At 38.6% G+C, this 21,094-nt stretch overlaps 1 long non-coding RNA gene across 2 annotated transcripts in view; it reads right to left on the bottom strand.

Annotated features, from left to right (window-relative positions):
- LOC148187265 (uncharacterized) overlaps positions 1 to 21,094 on the bottom strand; it is a 175,475-nt gene that overhangs the window by 87,031 nt on the left and 67,350 nt on the right. The window lies entirely within an intron of this gene.

The following is a 21,094-nucleotide window of genomic DNA, read 5'->3' as shown; positions in this document are numbered from 1 at the left end:
AGATGTTTAGTCAGGTGGAAGTTGGGTGGAGCTATACAGGCCATATTGTCACCAGTAGGGCTGGGCGATATGGCCTAAAAATAAAATCTGTAGATTTATGTTTTTTTTTTAAAAAGATACAAATGGTAAAGAAATCACTCAAAACAAGTTTTGCTTTCTATAAAATAAAAATTAACAAAAGCAAACCGAAAAATGTAGATGGCTACAAGTCAGTTTTGTGTATTGTACAGTTTTGCAGCTGAAACAGTAGAGTGTTGAAAATGTTCTGAAATCATACGACCGTCGGTCAGCATTAGTTCCACGTTTACAAATTATGTTAACCGTTGCGTCCAAATTACTGGACCACAGTCAATCTTTACTGACTCCTATATTAAACTGCCAAACTTCACAGAAGAAATAAACATGTTTACAGCCTGGTAGAAAAAACAGGTTTTGTCTATTGCTAATTTCCCTATTTATGAGAAGTGCATATAGGGCAGGAATTTTATAAAATACAAATGTCATTAATTCTTAAAAATATGCATAACTAAGGGCACAGCTACTGTGAGTGACAAGTAGGTGCCATCCACTGACAAGTCAATACCGCAGCACCATGTTGGTCATGTAATGTAATCATGATGTAAACCCAGATGAGTATGTTGCCATTTCAGTGCGTTTTAAGTTCATGAAAGTATACATTTTGGTCACCTAAAAAAACCTTGTTTAGCATTTAGTTGTACTAAAAGCCTCTCTAGGAGGTCAAATTCTCTGTTAAGTAATGTTACATTTTGTTCAAATGGTTTAAAATGTGTTTTTTACTAGCAAAAATTAGTATTAGCATTATCACAGTTTACCATAGACTGTTATGCACCATGCTAACCAAGCTAGCAGCATGCATTAGGGTTAGCTCCACCATCTCCACCAAAACATGCCATTTCTGGCTCCAAAATCTAAGATGGCTATGATCAAACTGCCAAGCTCAAGACTTCAAAACTGGAGTCCACAATCCAATGGCTGCTGTCATGATGGCGACATCCATTATTTTTATTCTATGCTTCAGACACATTTTCTTTTTCATATCAAAAGGTAAAAACAAATTCCATTGAAAACAGTAGCAGTAGTGATCCATTCTGCAATAAGCCCCACATTAAAAACCTCCCAGGTTATTTATATATAATCAGATTTGTCATTTGCCATGCCCCTCTGCCAAAAGAGATCCATCAATGCAAAAACACAAGAGAAAAACAAAGAAAAGGCACACGGGTGGGAATTCATTATTCAAAGGAAGAACAGCGTGTTGTCAGAAATACTCTGAAATCTCATCGATCTCAGGTTAAACAGTTTGACAGCAAAAATAACTCGAAGGCACTCAAACCTCTGCTATCAAGTTCTTAAACTTGAAAAAGTGAATGGTTTAGAAACTTCTCAGATACATCTGACAGCCCATGTTTCGATGCACAGTTTTAATATGTTTTTAATGTTCCTCTCCTGGCAGCTCTGATTAAAATACTGATTTTAGGCTTTCTTTTTGATCAGCATCATCACTGTTCATTTTCAAATGGGATTGATGGTGATGCCTGCTCCCTTTCACACCAGTTCAACCATCTATAGACATATGAGTCATCAATGGAAGTATCCATAAGCATAAAAACAGCTACAAAACTATGTGCATACCTAAACCAGATGAAACATACTGCATATTCAAAGGTTTCTGTATCTGATTAAGTCTTACGCTGTCATAGTCCCTCCCTACAAGACTAACTGAAGACACCTGAGTCCCATATCAATGTCATTTTCTTTTTCTGTAGTGTTGCCAATAGTAAAAATTTCCTTGATCTGTTCTTTTGGCCTCTCAAGTGGTACTGACACTTTGTCAATGTGCAGGGACACAGTTTGTTGGTGTCATCTGTTATATTGGATAGTTTCTTTTTTCAAATGTGGGCCCTGTGAACTGGCACCATTAACTGCTGCTGTGACATTTGCCACTCAACACAATTTTTCTTTTTTAAAATTGCTTGTTATATCCAAGTTGAGGCCATTAAATGAATACCTCCTGACCTAATCTTGAGACCTTAGTTTCAATTTCTGTTAAATTTCTATGCAACATACGAATTTTTCCCATTTTCTCACATGCAGAATATTAGAAAAGATGAGCACTTTGCAGGCAGTTAAGTATTCATGGCTAATTTTTGGAACATAAGACCTGTTTACATGCACAAATTTTCTATTCCCTAGTTTTATTCTTTTTTACTTTCCCCTTGTTCTGATAAATAATCCGCTTATCTATGCACATTTCTAATGAGACTCTTGTAATCAGCCTCCCTTCATATCTATTTCAAGCAAAGTGAACATTGTACTGCTACCATGTGAGTCTATGTACATCCTATAAACCTTACAAAGGACTCATTTTTTATACATCCATCCATTATCAGTGACTGTGCATCCTTTACAGGGTCAGCGGGGGCTGGAGCTGATGACAAGTTTTGCATGTCCCATTGTGTTGGTTTCATATTGTGAACAGCTCCATTATACAGGATGTAAACATCTTTCAAGGATGTTTTTTGTTTTTTAACAACATGCACCTCCATTGTGCCAAGGTCTGACCCCTGCTGTGCCGCAAGCTTTTCCCTGAAATTGGGGAACTGTTTCTGGCTGGTGAATGAACAAACACATTCCTGGAAAAATGCACCACTGCACTTTAAAGACCAGAGTGAGAAACAATGTGACTGGGCAGTGCTCACTTGAGTTCAGTGACAGAAATTTGACAACAATTGTCATTTAGCAACCTGTGGAAGCACATGTTGACTGGCTTCTGCTTGAATAAGCCTCATTTATTTGTGTTTACAATAAAAGGCCTTTTCCCCAGAGGACATTTTGACATGTCACAGTCAGGCTGTGCCCAAAACCACTTGCTTGTTCTCTCATTTAATGCTCCCTGTATAATAGACACCAAATAGTTAACTCAAGACTGAGCAGTAATTTGAGATATTGTGTCACCACAGACATACAGTTGTTCAAATGTAATTTCACATTTGTGCATTGATGATTTTTAGGGTACTATATATTGGATAGATTATGTATCCCACAGTAGGGAATTTTTTGCTGAAAGTTGTGCCGCTGGTGATCCAAGGGGTGAGAAAAGACAACATGACTTCTGCACATTTAACAAGCTGCCAATTAGCTGGATGATATCAAACTGGTTGAGAGGCAACCACAGCATGCGTGATGAAGTTCACATCTTCGCACAGTAGCTGTCAGTTTTGACATGCTCTAGTGTGCATCACAACCTCAGTCCTGATAAACAAGCAACTTGGCAAATCCCTATGCCTTGAAAATTAGTGGTGTTGTACGTGCACACCTCACTGCACATATCAATTTCCCTCTAAGCTGAAATGGTCTATTCAGCATGTAAAAGATGTGCACAATCAGGCAAACCTTTAGATATACTGCAGTTTCATCAGTAAAATGTACAGGGGTATTATTAAACAGCAGAGAACTTTAATGGTATTCCAATACTTGGAAGTATGACTGTAAGCCCTGCAGTGGTGTTGATATGCATTCACCAGAACAAAAAGGACACTGTTATTCTATTTAAATGCTAATATGTTCCTGTGACCTTGCAGATGTATAAGTAAAAATGCTGTTAAAATAAAAACACAATAGGTTTTTGGGTGTTGAGGAGATTAATTACAGTCTTGACTAAAAAGAATAGAACATGGATTTCAGTGAATTACAAAAAAAAGAAATAATGCAAAGCATTTATAGTAGTAGTAACTTAGCTCTATCGATATACTCCAAGATCCATTCATAATTTCGACTGTCAAAAACACATAATTTTAAACTGCACTTAAGATGTACTCCAATTTATTCACAAAGGTCCCGCTCAGTGGATCACTTGTTTGGTGTCTCCGCTGAATTACACTTAATACCTGCAGAGGCAATCAGAAAGGGAATGAAAAGAGAGTGAAATCAATAATTGCTTTGTGCTGAGGCATCACACTAATAACACTTAAATCCACATTCTCTTTCTCTTATTTCACTTCACTCCACTGTCTTTTCTGTCTCTCTCTCTCATGGAAAAGCAATCTTAAGGAGAGAGAGAAATGTGAGTTTGTGTTTGTGCTCGTGCTCCTTCAGTTTTAATTGCTGCAGATACAGGTCTCTCTCTCTCTCACACACACACACACACACACACACACACACACACACACACACATAAGAGGACATGCCACTATGTGCATGTACAGTGTGACCAAACCAGCATGGGTGCAGAATGATTAATCACTGAGCACAATTTACTTTCCCCTGCTGGCATAGTATCCACAGCATGCGCTCACACACACGCACACACACAAGTCCTGCAGCCAGAGGAGAAGGAGTAAACTCTGAAGTACGTGGCCGGGATATGAATAAACACTGGACTGTACAGGCCCTTACTCTGGTGCAGTGGTCGTCGACAACCTCTGCAACATAGCAGCAGATTCATCACATAGGAGCTGATAAACCAGAACCTAACAACTCTTTATTGCCAAAGCACAAGACATTACACCACTTAAATCCATCATATAAAACCAGTGATTACATTTCTGGTAATGTATCACTGTCATTGCAGCACCATGGGATTTTTCTACTATACCTCTGTTTGAGCACAAATCCCATTTGTAGAAATTAAATAACTAATATAAAATGATAAACAGGTGTTCAACGCCTACCAGCACAAGCCTGCTTTTTGGAAGAAACCACTGATGCTCTCAGTTATACAAAATTAATATCTAATTTCATTCAGTGTGACGTAAACCAGAAGTACTGGACATTTAAATTATTACCAACTTCATGCTGGAACATCGAAATTGACAGTGAATGACTTCCACCTCCCGACTCAAGTCTCTGAGAAAATAGTGGGAAAAAAAACCCAACAGAAATAAGTACTGCCAGTCTGTTAACAGCACCTCTTCCTTTCAAAGCAGAAATCTCATTTTTTGGTTATTGTTTTTGTAGTTTCAGAATCAACGAGAAAATGTTGTTTTTGTAAACATAAAAAGAAAAATCAATGATTGTTTGGGACTGTTTGTTACATCACTTCCTTGTAATAACGGTTTTGTCTGTTTCATGAATAAAATGTGACTGTTGACGCATTACTGAGAAATCCTGTGTCTCTCGCCACCTTCTGAGGAAGCACAGTGACATCTGCTGGCTCTTTATATTTTCTCAGAAATCAAGGTTTTAAAGCAGAAAGTCTTTTTTATTTTTATGATGCAAAAGACTCGTGGATAAAGAAACACGGTGACATATTAATCAATTCATTGTGACATTTCTGATTGACAGCGTTCATTAGGGAGCACGAAAATGTCTTTAAACATCTCTGACAGACGGTGATGAACTGTTTGAGAACGTCTTACACTGACATCTGTGTGGGTTGCTTATGTCTGCACTGACATCTGTGTGCGTTGTACGAAATAGTTCCACATTTTCTTTGATTGCAACAACCCAAATGTCCAAGAAATAAGCAGAATCAGCAGAGCTCAAAGTTGGCAAAACACCTTTAAGTATTAAGAGTTAAACACTCAGCTAATGTGCTTCAGGGGGATTGTGTGGTTGTGGTTTGGTCACATTTAACTGACATTAACCGCCAAACTGTCATCACCTTGTAATTCAAAAGTCAATCTGTTCTGATTGGTGCACAGAAGTATATGACATCACCTGTTTTGTAACTGAAACCCGCCTACTTCGAATCAGTGAGTAGAACACAAGAAAAAAATCTCTCCTGTGAAGTAACTGAAGTCGCTCAAACTTGGGAAGAAAATGATGTATTAATGTAGGACCACAGCGATCACATGAAGAAACTGACTGGAAAATAGGTTTCCAAGGCCTTTAAATTTGGTGAAGGACTTGTAACTTTTTAGCACTCAAAACCCAAAGTAGGATTTTAGTGTTAGCTTATGGCTTGCCTGTAAGGTGTCCAGACTTGACCCTTACCTGCACAAATCATTTCGCTAAAAAAAAAAATAAAATAACTCAATGTTTTGCATCAATCCTTTTTGAGTTATGACAGCTTCTAATGAAATCAGGTGCAACAAGTGCACTATATTGAGTTAGGGGAATTCACTTCTCTTCTACAATTAAAGGCATTTTAATAATAATTGATAGCAAGACACAAGTTTTTAAGTAAGGCGGAAAAAAGTCAAATTATCAAGCCAACTTCAGTACCTTACTACAACTTAAATTTTGTTTTAAATCAATTAATACATGAAATTGAGTTTACACTGCACACAATTTAAGTTGATGCAATTATCAACATTATTCAACACAAATCATTAAAATAATTTTTCAACCTGCAAACATGCATTTACTTAGGCGGTGGTGATAAGTACCCTAAATTACTTTGTGGAGTTTGGGGACTGTTTCATAAGAAACATGTCCGCATAGTGGCTGCCTACATCCAGTTTTGTTCACGTCATTGTTTGCCGTCTGCTGATTTTTTAGTACTTTTACTTGGCATGTTTTGTCAACTGCACTCAGATGTTGTCAGAAAAAAACGTAAAATCATCGAACCAGAATCTCCTGTGAGAACTGAGAACATATTGTTGTGAAAATCTCATCTTGTCACAGGAGGGAGCTATTGTGCAGGATAATTTACAGACCTTACTCTAGATCAAAATGGTTGGTGGACATAAGTTGAAGAAACAAATGAAATAGGTCAATGTTTCCTGATCAGGGTACATACACTCCAGGTGTTACTGTTAGTGGAAAAGTGGCAGATACAGAAATTATGATTTGACACAAAATAAATGGTTTGAAGTTGGCATTTGGTTTATTTATTGTGCCAATATCAAATAAACTACCAGGAAAGACATGCTGACTGCATAGGACACATTGTCCACCAACCAGTCACCTTAAAACTAACCTTAAATTAACCTCAAACTGCATTTCTGTCACACATTCAACTGACTGCCAGTGCCTAAAGACTAGGGACCAGAGAGTTGAAATAGTTAAAAAAAAAAAAAAAAGTAATGGATAAAAAGTTATAACAGTCTGCTTCTGCCACTTCAAGTGGCAAGTAATTAGGGCTGCATGATGTGGAAAAGAAATTATACTGCAGATGTTTTGAAAAATACTGCAATTGCAATAAGTTGCCATTTTAGTGGAATTCACTGAAAAAAATATAAAAAATTAGAGTGATATGATTTTTGCTGGGATCTAACATTCATGTTGCTTTACATCTGGACTAAAATGTTTATGCTCTTCCATTTCCAGTGTCTTGATTCTCAATTTTTCGATCCAATATTTCACAAATGTGAAATTACAAAAATAAACAAACAAACAAACAAAAAAATCAAAATCCTAATTACACCCTGAAAAAAAAAAAAACTATAGTTTCAGAAAACTGAATTTGGTTTTCCAGCTTTCTACTTGACGTGGAAATATGAACAGGTAAGAATTACATAGACCGTATGCGGGGGCCTTTCTGTAGCACCACGATGCCTCATAATGGACACATTTCACCTTTATCTGAAAACTGCAGCTCCTGTGATTTGGATATAACGCTGGTCATATTGAGATTCTGATACTATCTTGATTAACTGTGCAGCCCTACAAGGAATTGCTATGTATTGCATGCAAGGAAGTATTTTAATAACAGCGTATGCTTTTATTTAGACAAAAGTGTTAAATAGCATCCAGTTTAAAATTAAATCGACACATTTAGAGTATGAGGTAGGGGTGGGGAAAATCGATTCACATAAGGATCTCCATTCTCGTTTTTAACGATCAAGAATCGATTCAAAAATCCTAAACAGCGATAATAGACTAAATTTACTAAATATAGTCTATTCTTAACCCTCTAAAAAATTTTATCATTTAGAAAACTCTTACTGTTTTCGCCAGTGAAAGCTGCCGGCTGTGCCGCTCACAGGGATGACTCCGATGCATCGTAGCTGTTTGAGAAGCCTCGGTATCCAGCCTGGGAATTCAGGTGTTTTTACGGGACCTTGTTCACTATATCTATGATGATAGATCCGATGTTGGGTTTCCTCCGTCCATATTTTATACATATTTCGATGGTAAAAGTACTTTAGCATCGATGCTAAACGCCATATTGGTTTCCCAGGGTTCCTTGGGAGAGGTCAGAGGTTTGTTTCGGTCTTGTCCACCAATCGGAAGACGATCAGACGCTTTGTATCCGCCTACGTATGCCTGACGTCATCTCGAGCAAACTGCACTGTGATTGGCCGAATCCTAACTTTATCTATCGCTCTGTGTTATTGGTCGTGCCTCATGTATTAGAAAAAACCCTTATAATAATATTGAGACAAGGGTAAATCAGGAGACAGTCTAACAAGCAGCAGGGCCTCATATGGATGTAAACTCTGTGTTCACTACAGGCAGAGCAGGCAGGAGAATCAGGCCCCTCTCTGAAGTGTCAGGAGTGTGTTGTGGCCCTCTGCATCTTCACAGATAGGAGCTGCTTTGCAGAATGGCACAGATAATGAGATACACAAACAATTGCAAAAAAACAATGGGACTTTTTTTTGGAAAAGTGTGTCTGTTAAATGTTATTATTAATATTTGTTGCGCCCTTACTCAATGTGTTACGACACCTGTCATATTACTGTATGTTTAAGGTCTTATGGCATGTTAACATGTGACGTCATCACGTGGGGGTATCGCGGGTGCGTCTATATGAAAAGTGCAGAGAGCAGAGTGCCGTCTGCGTTAGCCGGGGGAAATGTTGATGGTGAAGCCTGTCGGTGTTTGTTCAAATAAATATGCCTGACGGCTAAAGTGAGGACCGAGTCAAGCTCTACTTATTCTCCATATGTAAGAAGAAGGCGCGACTCAGCTCAACAGTGTCCATTTTTTGAACTATAATAATTACAATGTTTATTTTCCCAACACTTGGGAGAAAGGTTTTCTACAACAAAAAAGCTTTTACATAATAACACCTCTATAATTCCATACACACTTTGCTTTCATAACCTAATATGCTACTGGCAAAACAGACTGGAGTAGATCCTGAAATTACACCTCCTATATCTTGAATCGGAAATCAATTTTGAATCAGTAATCGTTTTGAATTGAGACCCGATTCTAAATTGAATCGTGACCCCAAGAATTGAAATCAGATCGAATTGTGAGATACTGAAAACCGAGACACAGACAACATCAGACATCTGCAAAAACTGGTCCAAGCATTGGAAGTCATTGACCTGGAGTCAATGGACGGCTAGAGAAAGACCAAAAAGGACAATGAACAGGTCATGGTCATGAACATCACATGAGGATGAAAAAGTCCTGCTGCAGAAGAAGTTTTCTTAACTTGTATTGTACATTAAATCTTCAAAAATAGTTTTCTTATATTGTATGTTACTTATACATTAAATGTTAAAAATAGAAACTTTTTTTCTACACCTTCCTCTTTAGCCAAAGTTCCTCTTACACTGAGAGAGTGAACAAATTTACAAATGTCAACCAACAATAATAAACTTTTGATTCTGCAGTTTGAGGGAAGACACTAAACTGTTTGTGTCTGAATACAAGAGAAAACAAACAACAGCAGGAAATACAATTTTAAAAATATGTAGAAAACAGTTGGTTTCCATTCCTGTAACCTCACCACACAAACAGTGACACACACACACACACACACACACACACACACACACACACACACACACACACACACACACACACACACCCTCACGAGCATATATCTCTAGAGACAGTTCTAATGGGGATAAGTAGTGAACAGGTTAAGTGACAGTCTTACAAAATCACAAAACAGGTTCTTCTGTTTGAAACTGAGCCACGACATTTATGAGCGAATCCATCATAATGGAGACAGGTCAAGTTTCCTTGTTGTGTCAGGGACTCCAAACAACACAATGAGACTAAACCATCTTGCTGTTGGCAGCAGCTGTGAAGAGGAACATGAGGACTGTCTCCACCAGCGATCCTTCTCTGTCTTTTTGATTCACAATCCATCTCAGTCTCATCACAGCGGGAAATCTGATATCCTCCCTCGGTGCATTTAGCCCAGAAAGCTAATGCAATATGATGACAGGTAGAACGAGGAGGAGAGACATTTACACAGAGGTCTGCTCATAATAAAAGAGTCCGTTGAATAAAAGATGACATGACAAGAGCGCAAAATGTGACGATTCATACAATATTATGTTTTCATCGGCACGGCTTTCATCAATAGACATTTAGGTGTCTTAATGTCTTTCTGTTTTCACTTTACATACATTACTTTCAAGTTTAACTGTCTTCCTAATAGGTTAGCCAATAATTACAAATGTATATTTATCTGATTACTGTCTTTGTAGTCAAATGACTACACTCTACAAAAGTCCCAATTAAGTAGTGTGTGTAAACACTTTTAGTACAGGCACTGACTACAACTACTAAAAGTCTTTTTAATCATGACTGTGGTCTTTTTGTAATAGACCTAAAGTCATGAGGGGCCTTTATGTCTAACTGTGGGGGCTCTGTGGCTTCACACCACCCTAAAACAGAGCTACATTTCCCCTCTGTGCCTGTTTATTTGAAGAGGTATTTACTGTAGGGGTATAACGGGGCCCTGGATGGGCACTTTGTTGTCCCGGAACAACCTCCATATCAGCTTAATGCTACATCTGTGTGAAACGTTTTATGCAGTACTGTACTGTACTAAAGTACAGAATGAGTCCTAAAACAAGTAAGCATTTCAGCACTCCTGGTTCCCGCATCTCGAGGTCAGTGTGTGTTTTTGAATGGGTTTTTGGTTAGATGCCTGGATTGAGGACTGTGGGTAACAAAAGCTGAAGACACTTTCATGTTTAGTTCTATAATATAAAATACATCAGTAAATACTCAATTATGAACTCTGAAGCTTATATGTGTCGTTAAAAGTGGCTAACTGAGACAAAATAACGTCATTACACTGTGCCATGCTGAACACATCTTTACAGCCTTGTTAACAAAGGGATTTTAAAGTGACGCATTGGGATTTTTGAAGGGGGGCTTTATGAGATACTTATGTATAACATACAGTAGCTGGCTGTCTGCATGCTTCTGGTTTGCAGAAACAGATGAGAAGCAGGACCCACAGCTCAGCATTACTGTGCTGTATAGAGCAGTTGATATCAAAAAGTGTTTTACTTTAAAAAACACCAACCTAAAAACAATACAATATCAGTCTAAGTGGGCGTTGTACTGAGTTTCGTTTCAGTCGGATCGCGTAACAGCCTCTAACAGCACTTTCTGAGCCAAACAGATGACGCGTGGCAGATAAGAAATGCAGTGCCAAAGAGAAAGGCCGTGTAATGGCGAGGTAAAGCAGTGAAAATACTATAAATATAGCATCCACTTAGACTGATATTGAATTTTTTAGGTAGGCCTTTTTAAAGTGGCTAAAATATGTCTTGATATCAACCCCGGTAGGGGTGCACCAAGTTGGTGGGCAGGAGTGCACCAACTGAAAGCATGGTATGTACTACACTGACTATACATAAGTATCTCATACAGCCCTACTTCAAAAATCCCGAACTATCCCTTTAAGTCATGTGACCGTGGTGTAGTTTGTTTATAGCTTAATGCTACATTTTTACCTCTAGCAACTGCATTTAGGCCTCATATATCTTAAAGTTGGTGTTTTTTGTGAAGATTATATTGCTGAACAAAATGTGTAATTTTCTTAAGGTTTGTTTGCCACAGATTTTTTCTGCAGCAATCCAAAACCCAATGTAAAAATCCCATAGGCTTTTTGACGAGGGAACAAGACTGATGCTAACTACCGCATAGAATATAAAAAATGTAATTTCTGGGGCACTCTTTGAGCTATAAGGTCAGAAAATAACTCTACAATGCTATTCTGATTTTATGCTGTTAAAGTAATGACTTAAATAAGCATGTTTCTTTATATTATCAACCATTACAGTCGTTGTTACAGGAGTTGTTCTGTAATATGGTTTTAAAAAAAAACAAAAAGGAAAACAAAAGTAAATGTCATCACTGCTTCTACTCTGCCCTAGAGTAATTTTGACACTTCTAATCTTGGGTTCTAATTACCTTCATAAGATGTTTACCATTTGGAAAATGGAGTCTCATTGATCAAAATCTGTGAAAATATGCAATTTGATTTCAAAGCAAACAACAGAAAAAAAGAGAAATGTTGTTGCTGCATGCTCAAACAAAATATGTTTTGGGTTGAAATAAAGACATCAAAATATTTTCCAGCTCACTCAACGGAAGCAATTTATTTCCTGTTTGTTAGGATGATCAAATCCATACACATATAATTAGCAACTGGCAAGGACCGTGCACGCAACGTTAACATCTAACTTTGACATATGACCTCTCTAAATGCTCCAACCATCACAACAACCTAAAATATTAAGTGTTACAACATAAAAAGAGCCAAGCCGCAGGCTTTGAAGAGTAATCCTCGTTTCCCCCAGAGGTTCCCCGCGTGAAATGGGATAGGGTTTTTAAGTCCTAATAAGTTCTTAATTTAGTGGAAACACACACAAGAGGGCACACACATGCACACACGGGGTCAATAGCTGCTTCCCGTCGTGCTTGAGTTATTTCCCCACTAAATTAGTCCAGTTTAAGGATACTAAGGTTATACAGACTTGTACAGATCACATAGAGTAAACACACGGGGATAATATAAGTAGTGATCATCTGAACAAATAATATATTTAAGTTAGGCATAATGTATTTAAAAAGCTCATTATGCCCTTTATTTTTTTCCTTCAAGCTGGTCTTGGTGTTAACACTGCCTACAAACCTACTGAGGTTAGTTAATTAGAGCATGTGGAGAGCAGGGGGCCTCCATCATTAATCAAAGCAGTTCCCCGTTTAGAGACTAATAAAATCGCTCTGGATGATTACACACTGCCAGGCAGCAGATGGGTAGGACACCACGTTTGATTGAGAAGAGGAGTAGCAGTCCCACTGTATTTATCCCCTGCTAAGTGCAATCAACTCGTGTAAATATTTGCAAATGAGAATCAACCCCAGTTACTTCTTCTCTTTCAGCCTCTTTGATTTGTTAAATGTTCCTTGAAGTTATTACACTATATTTTAGAAGCACATGTCAGAATTGTAATAAGTTGTGAGCAGCGACAACAAATGCTTTCGCATCCGGCGTGATCAATCTGATTGCTCACCATGGGCACAGAAAGGATGCAGGCATCACTCAATGGAAAATTGACACACTTTGTGGCGCTATCGCATTCACTATGAGCAAAGCCACACAGTACATAAAGTAAGCAAAGCAGAAATGTAAGCAGGTCACACGTCTTAGTTCAACTATATAACCTATCTTTAAACATTATAGCTGCAGCTGAAAATGACAACAGACATAAACAAGTTTGCCAATTTCACGTCTCTGCAATTCAAAACAAATACCAGTTGTCTACCTGTAAGTGTTAGCATTACATTTGACTCACATTTATTTTCCTTAAAGATAAATGCCAGGCAGAACCAGTATCCTTATAGGACTCCTCTATATTCTTCATCCCCACAACAAAAACTCTGTTTGCACTGGAAAACAGAGCAAGCATGCTTACATGCTAGATGTCTATGTGTCTCTGCACATGCTTAAATTAACTTGCAATTCAAAACACAGCTGAGCCTAACCTGAGGCTGACAAATTACAGCTCAGACAGATGAAAGTTATGTTCAGCTGAGCCTGAGATGATTAATGCTTAATTTAGGTAAGAACATGGCCTTACCTCGGGCCAAATTTCACATTAGTGGAAAGGATCCACGAATAACTAAGTTGTCGCATATTTTACCCATGCAACAATTTTATTTTTCTCTAGGATTACAAGGCAAGTAGATCAGCTACACAACTTAAGTGCTGTTAACTTAGAGGTCCATCTTACAGGAGACAAGGAAATCAATGTGACAGAGACAGAGTGTAACACCCTATTTACTCCCTGCTAATGTATTTTTGCTGCATTGTCTAAACAAGCAAATGGAGATGCCCACCAGGGTGCATAACAATCCTAGGCTGTCAGTCCTCAGTGATGCAAAAGACAGGTGACACGAAGGCAGAAAATAGCTAAAGCGATAATTGCATCCTTTTCTGAGAATTGGAAAACGTGAACATGACTTCTTTTTTCTATTTATTTGCCGTCAAAGGAGTTGTCTGTGTGAGTATGTGAGAATTTGTTTGTGCAGTACTCCTGTGCATGGATGAATGAATGTTTCCAATTACAGTTACAGAGTGTATAAATGCACAAACAGACACACACACCCACACCCACACACACACACACACACACACACACACACACACACACACACACAGCCTTCCTGTTCTCTGAAACGGACTCCAGCAATGCTGTCTGGCATTCCTCTCTATTGACAGCTGACAACTTTAAGCCGACATGAAGTGTGGATTTCACTGCTGCCGTGTAATTGACATCCTGTTGCTTGTCAGCCTTTTTTTCTTTTTCTACTGCTCCTATGATCACAACAGTGGTGCCTCATTCTCACAATAACAATACAGGTCACATGATGAGGCTTGGGAAAATCATTTTGTTGTTTTTTTAAATGCAGAAGTTTGTCTTTATGTGTTTTTGTGCCTGAGAAGTGAAACTGGATCCATCTGTTGCCTTATGACATGTTCCCAATAGAAGGTTTTGATGGTTATGTGGCTTGGCCAAAACAATCAGGGACACTTCATGGACATGCAGGGAGAAGAGCTTTTTTAGATGTAAGCTACCTGTCCATGGAACCATACTGTCAACGCAGTTGATGATCCGTAATAATTATAAGTGTTTTTTCTTGAACATAACTACAAGACACAACAGACCACTCACCACAATAAAATGTTAGCATTGTACATTTGTACATGTGTAAATTTGTACTTCTCAAACACTTCAACATATCTAAAGTGATTTAATTTAGATTACATGTATATGAGCTGAGTTTCTCAGGAACTGGAGAATATAGTGGATGGTGTGACACCGCAAGATCACTTTTAACAACACGTCAGGATATTTTCAGCAATGTTTGATGTAACAAACCCTGGTATTTTAAGCTAAACAATGATGTTTAGCTAACCCTGACCAAGTGGTTCTTCCACTTGAACCTAACAGCATGCTAACTACAGCACTCTCACAACATAAAATTGAAATGTAAAGTTTGAACATATCTGCCACTTATAAAATGTACAGACATATCCATGTGTTGCAGAAACGTACCATTGTTTCTGACCAGAAATAAGGAACACAAAATCAGTGGCACTGGAAGTGATGACCCAGCGTTATTGTGACTGTAACAGTAAGTGTGGGTTTTATACAACAGCAAACACTGCTTAACCAGCTATGTTTTGTCAGTAAAAAGCATCAATAGAGGAGCGATGTGTGATTATAGTGCAGCCAAACAAGCTCATGTTGTTTTTGCAATAACAGTAACTTAATACAACTGAGTGTCAGAGGAGTGAAGAGTAAACAGTGAGACAGATATCAATGAGATAAAATTTAAAAAACAACAGATTTCCAACTATCCATTGTTTCCTGTAAATACGTACATGGAGAGGCAATTGAAGTCCAGCAACTATATAGAGAAGAACTGCAGAATTTTGGCATTGCTGAAAAATAATATCATAAATGGTATGAAAAATGGGATTTCATAACTTGATGGTGACAAAGATTTGTCTCTTACAAGAAACTATATAGGCCAAAGAACTAGGCCTGGACCATTGAACCATTCTGGTGGTAAGACGACATCACATAGTGTATCCATTATGTAAATCTTCATACTGCATAACCAATAGTCAGAATACTGTGTTTGAATTGAGTGTGGGAATAAAGCTTACAAATGTAGGCTCTATTTTTTCTTAAAAAAAACCCAACTAATCCATCTTGTGACAATCACATTAGATCCCTGTTGGTAATAATAGTTTTAGAGCAGTGAGGTGTCAGTTGCGAGTGCTGTATTGTCACTAATGAGCACTTTGGAAATGTCTCACTGAGGACAAAAGACAGGACTTAAAAAGGCCATTATGGCTGGTCAAAGGCCTTGTAATTATATGGCATTAGTCAGCTTGGACAGATGTCAGGCCTGAATAATAAGGGGTGTTACAGACTCACCCACTGGTCGGTGAGACAACAGTGTCAGTTCTACACATGGAGAAAAATGTTCATGTTACTAACATGCTTTTGGTACAGTTATGTCTAAATTCTCTCATAATCATTTATTCACCCTTTTCGCTTTTCCCGTCTTGTATGATTATGCAAAGAATGGTTAAAATTAAAGAGTGATGCCAAGTATTAAATTAATTTGTACATCTACAGAGCAGCCTTTATAGTAAATAGTAGGAGTAATCGTACAATATAATGTACAGCTACTATGGCATATCTATTGGGCAAAGTGACAACATAAAGTAAGAGACATGAGTTTGTCTAATGTGTTTTTCCATGCAGAGAAAACAGGGATAGCTGTTTTCTTTTTTTTAAATAAATTTAAGACCTTTTTGCTTATTTTATCCATAAACAGTGTCCAAATTTTCAGAAAATGAACTGCATCATAATAAATTTGAATATCATTGTATTAAATTAAATATATGAAGATATCGGATTTTATCCTTATCACCCACTTCTATTGTGTCTGTGACTAAACTCTATAATAGCATTTGATGTACTACCATAAATACTGTAATAAACACGACACATGTATAATGTAGATGGCAAAGCTTTAACAAAAGTGGCCTTAGGATTTCTCAGCCATCTAAATATATCATCATCTTTTTGTCTTTTTTTAAACATTAGAAGCTTTTCAGGGCAGTATTAACAGTGACAGATCACTCATAAAGATTCTTGTGTAGAGAACATGTCACAAGCGCAAAGAGCCTTATAAAACACAACAACTATAAAGCTCCTGGTTTAGAAAAAAAGAGAGACAGGGGAAAAAAAACAGCTAATCCATGAACTAACCACTGCTGAGACGGCAGGCTGAGCCTCAGGTATTTCATGCACTTCACAACTTCAAATTAAGAAGCAATTATATTCTCTCCTGGGTCATTACTAATCCTGCTGAGGTAATGGAGCCGCACCTACAGCCTTAATTGCAGGGATTACAACTGAAAAGGCACAATTTCTTCAACCAATGCTGTCAGAAACAAAATCTTAACAGGAAGAAAGGAAACTTTAAAACCTCATTTGCAAACACTCAGAAAACCCTGCGTAAAGGAAACTATTTCTAATCTTTCTTTGTATTAATGCTTGTCTTTCAAGCTTTTTCTCCCTCTCTCCTTTTGCTCACATTTATTTCTCCTTTTAAATCAATTAAAACGCTGACAAATGTCACACTAAATTATTTTTCAAATTGTAGGTTCCTGGAGCTGAAGCAGCATTAAGGCTGTGTGAGGAGGATTTAAATAGAGATTAATGGATTCATTACCTTCACCAGCATTAGCACATGCATGTTTTCCCATGACACTCATTATGTCCCAAGACGGCAGCGAATTTCAGGGATTCTCTGTCAGATATAAAACTACTTGCAAAACCTATGTTTGCCTGCACAAAACTGGGCATGATGTTAGTGCAGAGTGGTACAGTAGCTAGCAGAGAGAGACTCTAGAGACACTGTGACCACTTGGTCACAACAACTTGTTAAACAGAAAGAGGGAGAAGATAAGAGAGGGAACTAAAGGGAAGTGAGAGCCGAGGAGTACGTGGGGCAGAGGAACATCCCCTTCCCATTAACCAGCATTAGCCCTGACCTTGTTCAAAGAGAAACATTCCCTGTTGTCACCACAATGTCTGCAAGGGGTGGAGAGTCAACCAAACCCAATTATCAGCCCTTTATCTTGAATTATAGCCTGTCAAGTCCAAGTTCTTGTGAGTAGCACTTGTGTGTGATTATTATTTCTTCTCTAATAATGTCCACTTAGCAGACCTGGTGATCAAAATAGAGCTGTAAAAATGATCACAAACCTGTGTTTCCTCTTGAAAGGGAACACAGAGGCGAGGCTTGAGGAACTCACTGTAGTAGATGATCTTCTCAATGCACTCGTTAAAAACAACATACAACCTGCATTGAAGAGTAGTGCCTCCAAGGAACCAACAAAAATTGTCAAAACATGCAAAGTGATTTGCTCATGTTTGCACAGAATGAAACATGTTACTCTAGTGTAATTGTTAAATGTGAAATGGGAGGATAAATAATGTGTCCTGACACACAGAACATGGGTAGGTGTCAGTGTAATGTGGGACTTTTGGTGTCATGCGTGGGTCAGCATGTTCCCGGACCTTTAAATCACCTGAGTGGTGGTGTAATTACGGCTCTCTGGGACGCCACTCAACCCTCTAATGCCCAGGGGGCTCTGCAGCGGCGCCACTTGTTGCGCAAGTATTCACAGAGAGCAAGCTGCAGGGAGAGAGACACTGAGAGAGGCGGGGGAAGTGGCAATGGGTGGAGGGGAGTTGGGATGCCCTTTGGCAATTTTGAGGTTAATCTTCTAAACGTCGCCTGACAAAGCAATATTGCTGAGTGAGTGTGCGTGTGTGTGAAAGGGCAGGGGTGGGGACCAAGGTTTGTGGGAGAGGGGTTTATGGTGGCAAGGCAAATGAAAGGGAGAACATGAGGGAGTCACTTCATTTCAGACAGTTTGGCCAAGATTTAAAATTTTGTTTTTTTTCTTAAATCAAAACAAGTCCTTTTATTCTGTAAATCCAGGAAATATTTGCCATTTTAGCAGTGCTAAAGGCTAAACATCCACACACAGAGTAAATGCCTTGCTCAGAGATGCTTCAGCTGCTGCCAAACGTAGAGGGAGGGAAAGTTATATATTGATTTACTTTTCCTCACTTCCCTTTAGCTTAAATGTATACTATGTAGGGTTTTTCTGCTATACAATGTATAGAGTCGTACAAAAGTAATCCTTCTCAATCATCAGTGTGGCGGTGTATTTATCTGCAGAGACTCTGCCCTCTGCCTGTATTTTCCTATTTTCTTCCTTTTCTGCTGTGATCGTGAAAATTATAGGGATGTAGCACCCCGTTGATCACAGCCCACAGGTGAGGCTGAGTCCTCGTAAAAACGTGCCAATCATGTAGTAACAACACACATCCGAGAAGAAGCCACAAACATTGTGGTACAGTGCCAAAAAAATAACAAATAACATAAGATGAAACACCAAGTAGGGATGCATGATAATATCTGCACACCATCTATATCAACTGATACTGGCTTTAAAATGAAATATGATTTTTGCCGATATCACAAACCAATATTTCTTCAAATATTTTTTTTAATTCACAAAACTAACGTGTGCAAAATATCAACCCTATGTTGAAGTATTTTTCTTATTTTGCACAATAATTGATAAACACTGAAAAGCATTGTATTTTATGTCTCCATCAGCTGGTTGATCAATCAAACAGTTGTAAATATCAAACTATATTACTTCTATAGTGGGGCAGCATAGTTAACCTATTGTTCATTTTGTGATAAAAACACCAAAATTGGTACAAATATAGCTTAATGTATTTAAAAGAAATCTGGATATCAGGCTACTGCAGATTGGTGTTCTCATGACCATGGCGGCCATTTTCCAAAATGGCTGCCTGCTGTTACTGGTATATAGCACTTTAGCCACCCCCAAGCTGCAGTGTCCATGTTTTCGACACCATAAATATTAATTAGATACAAATTAAAGTGAAAATATGTTTTGTTACTATGTAAGTGTAGTTGTTTCTTAAGTAGCAATGATGTGTAGAAGATGAAGAAACCTCCGCTGACACTGACTTGGTTGCATAAGAATCAGTTTATTTCAACAAAGTTCAGCATCCACCAGGCACCATGGTCTGCCTGGGAGAGGATTCAGGATCAATGCGAATCTCTCTATCTTACAGCTCATGCAAGTCTCTTATATAGGTACAGGCATCAATACATTTGTCAGTAAAGCAACTCTTCTCCTGCTGTGATCAATCAATCAATCAATTTGTGAAAGGAGCCTCATTCCATGTTACTTTTAGCCTGGTGCCAGTATTCTGCACACTTGGCTCCCAGGCCTAACCATCCCTAGACCTTTGACCTCGAGGCCTCCTTGCCTAACCGAAATAAGAACCTTAAGAAACTAGGCATAATACACCTCATAAGGCAATAATAAATTAATAGTAATAAATTTATAAATAAATTAAAGAAATGCATTAAAGCTCTCGATTTACCGGTCGATCTTCGTTCCTACCCTCACCTATGGTCACGAGCTTTGGGTAGTGACCGAAAGAACAAGATCGCGGGTACAAGCGGCCGAAATGAGTTTCCTCTGTAGGGTGGCTGGGTTGTCCCTTAGTGATAGGGTGGGAAGCTCTGTCATCCGGGAGGAGCTCGAGTAGAGCCGCTCCTCCAGCTGAGAAGAGCCAGATGAGGTGGCTCGGGCATCTAATTAGGATGCCTCCAGGACGCCTCCCTGGTGAGGTGTTCAGGGCACGTCCCACCGGTAGGAGGCCCCGGGGAAGACCCAGGACACGCTGGAGAGACTACGTCTCACAGCTGGCCTGGGAACACCTCGGGGTCCCCCGGGAAGAGCTGGACGAAGTGGCCGTGAAGAGGGAAGTCTGGGCTTCCCTGCTTAGGCTGCTGCCCCCGCGACCCGACCCCGGATAAGCGGAAGAAAATGGATGGATGGATGGATGCATTAAAATTATGAATTTGTCTCCGCATATTATAGTAATAACTGGATTCAACTGCAGCAGTGGAGAGTACAGCTGCATATTAACATAGGCCACTTAACAATGCTCAGTAAATGTTAATAACTGGGCCATTACAAAAAAAAATCATCTGTACCACATTTCCTCTGCTATCCACCATCTGACAAAATAATAGAACTGTCTTAACTGATTCACGGCACATTATAAGGAAAATACAATAAAGTGATATGACCAGTTACTTTGTAAATGTCCACAGAATTGTTAGTGAGTATTTTATTTGCTTCTGAAGGTTACTAGGAACTAGATTATGTCCATTATTGCATGTGGATCCAATGGGAAAGGAAAGTTTAACCAACCGCTGGAAGCTATTTTGATAAATGGTTGCCACAGCAACCAGGGTCAGAGTTTGTGATGGCCCGATACCCACATTTGTTTCTAATGTATCCATAATCATGTCTGCG

The sequence above is a fragment of the Plectropomus leopardus genome, chromosome 15, assembly GCF_026936395.1.
Source record: "Plectropomus leopardus strain MGB_pleo_1.0 chromosome 15, ASM2693639v1, whole genome shotgun sequence".
Lineage (NCBI taxonomy): Eukaryota > Metazoa > Chordata > Actinopteri > Perciformes > Serranidae > Plectropomus > Plectropomus leopardus.
Note: the sequence above shows the minus strand (reverse complement) of the source record. Positions and strands in the feature narration are given on the sequence as shown.